A 2909-nucleotide genomic window follows, 5' to 3' on the forward strand; every position below is an offset into this window, starting at 1 on the left:
GGCTGTGTATTTATTTTGGTTGCCACTGAAAATAAAAATCTTTTTGTTAAACCCTGTCATCATTTTGGAACCCATGGTTTTTTTTTTTTAATATATATTTATTCTGTTTTTACCTATTAGGTTGGAGAGAACGTCACATTTTTGAGGGTACTTCAATAAATTACAATAAAATAAGAATTAATTTTTACATTCTAATGCTTTTCTCTTTTTTTTTTTTTTTTTGCAGATTACTTCATATCAATTTTTACCCTTTTAAAATGAGTTTATATCAGATCCGTATCAGACAGTGCATGCTATATGCTTTGAAAAGAGGTTCTTCAGTAATGAAATGACAAGAAATATTCATTCTGTTTGTGGAGATGAAGCTTTCTGTGTCTGCACCTGTGCACAATGGTTTGGCTAATTTCATTTGAGAAATTTTTCTCTCACATATTTCTTTTGATCTGAATGACTAAACTCAGTTAATATTGAGCATCTGTAAACCATATTTGAGGAAGATACAAAGCAAACTGCATAAGAATTTGCAAAACAGTTCATTCAAGTTACATTTCCGAGATCATGACAGTGTTTTATGATTAAAGTTTATCTGAATTCAATCAGTGGGTCTTTCTAAGCTTAATCAAAAAATTGCCCTCTGCATGTCTTAGGAGAATAGACTTGCTACTGAACCTTTCTTGGGTACAATCAACTCAAGTGATGAAAAATGGGTTCTCTATAATCATATCCAACTTCATTGGTTAGCAGTTAATGGAAAAGGAGAGCCCATCCCTAAATCAGTACATCTCAAAAAAAGTTACGCTTTGTGTATGAAGGGTTTCATCTATCATTAAATGTTAAACCAAAATGAAGCAGTTAATGCAGAGAAGTATCATTCTGCAAATAAAAATTTGCAGAAAATGCACACTTCATTGGTCAATTGCCCAATGAATATTGCTCTTATATGATAATACAAGATTACATATTGCCCAAGTTACTTAGAAAAAATTGTAGCACTAAAAATACGGAAGTTTTGCTTCATCTTAGACTATTGTCTTTCCACGATTAATAAATTATTTTTACTCTATATAATGTTGCAATGATCTAAGAAAGATTAAAAATGATATTGTTTCTTTGCTTCAAAACCTGCAGAATTTTATACCTAAGAAATAAATAATCTACTAAATAGATCATATTATCTTGATTAAATATATCAAGACCAAAGAAGTATTTGTTTCTTTCCCCATCTTGAAATGCAGAGGAATTTTCTTTCCAGCCTAATATTGTTTTCCTAATGTCATTGTTTTATTACTTTACAAACTCTTGCTAGTGAAGAAAAATATACAGGTGTGAAGCCAATGATAACAAGAATACGCTTTACTCTTTTACTTGTTTCAGTCATTTAATTGTGGCCATGCTGGAGCACTGCCTGTAGTCGAGCAAATCGACCCCAAGACTTATTCTTTGAATGCCTAGTACTTATTCTATCGGTCTATTTTGCCGAACTGCTAAGTTACAGGGATGTAACCACACCACCATCGGTTGTCAAGCGATGTTGTGGGGGACAAACACAGACACACACACAAACATATATATATATATATATATATATATATACTGCTAAGCATTTCGCCTGGCATGCTAACGTTTATGCCTGCTCGTCACCAATACCAAGTATATTAAAGTTTATAATACTGTGCCTTACCTTTTTGTGTTAGATCACTGTTAAGTTATCTCCACAAACATTCTATAGAGTTTAGAGCTGTGGTCTCATCACTAATGACATTTGTAAACCACTGTGTAGAACACCTGGTGCAGAGTTAAATATAAATATTCAATAAGTTCCTTTGTAATTCCTGGCAAGATTGAAACCTGCACCTATGTATTAGGTCTTCACTTAAACACCCATCAACCCAGAAGTTATATCCTGTGAGTAACAAGATATTTCATCATTAGTAATTGATCTAATTCTGTGATAGATTTTAATATCCCATTGTACTCTTTTTGTTTGTATTATTATTATTAATGCATATAAAAATTGCGAGCTGGCAGAATTGTTAGCACGCTGGGGAAAATGCTTAGTAGGACTTTGTCCATCTGTACATTTCAAATAAGTATCAGTTGAACATTGATGTCAATATAATTGACTAGCCCCTTCCTTCATTTCAGGCCTTGTGCCTATAGCAGAAAGGATTATTATTGTTGTACAGAAAAGTGTTGAGCTGGGAGAATCGTTACTGTGCTGGACAAAATGCATAGTGGCATTTTGTCTGGCTTCATGCTCTAAGTTCAAATTCTTCCAAGATAAACTATGCCTTTCATCCTTTCAGGGTTGATAAAATAAGTTCCATTGAACACTGGGGGTTGATGTAATCAACTTCATCCCCCCACCTAAAATTGCTGGCCTTGTACCAAAATTTGAAACCATTATTATTGTTGTTGTTATATAACTATTTTCGTTGCAGTACCATGTAAGGAAAGACATATAATTAACAACCAGCTTCAATGTTGCCCAGGACATGCAGTGAGGTGTTCTTACTAATAGTGTTCACTTTTATAATTTTTTTTTTTTTGTATCTCAAGTGATAATTAAATAAAAGTTAATAAATGGTAAAAAAAAAAATTTAAGATGCTGTTTAGTTCCTGCCATTATTTGAAACCTCCACCTATAAATCAAAACGCTACTTACAAACATGTCTTTATTTGCCAGGCCACTGAACAATGTGGGAATGAAAAAAGAGATATTAAAGTCTAATTTTCATCATTATTGATGATTGAGCTGAAGCTATGATAAATTTAGATATCTTGTGATTTACAGCATTTACTGAGGGATGGAGGTTGCCCTATTAATAAAATTGTAGATTAGACAGCATTGGACATCATGGCCAGAATTCAGTACTGTCCTGGGACTAAGTAGAAATTTTTCTTTTTCC

The sequence above is a fragment of the Octopus bimaculoides genome, chromosome 10 (genome assembly GCF_001194135.2).
Source record: "Octopus bimaculoides isolate UCB-OBI-ISO-001 chromosome 10, ASM119413v2, whole genome shotgun sequence".
NCBI lineage: Eukaryota > Metazoa > Mollusca > Cephalopoda > Octopoda > Octopodidae > Octopus > Octopus bimaculoides.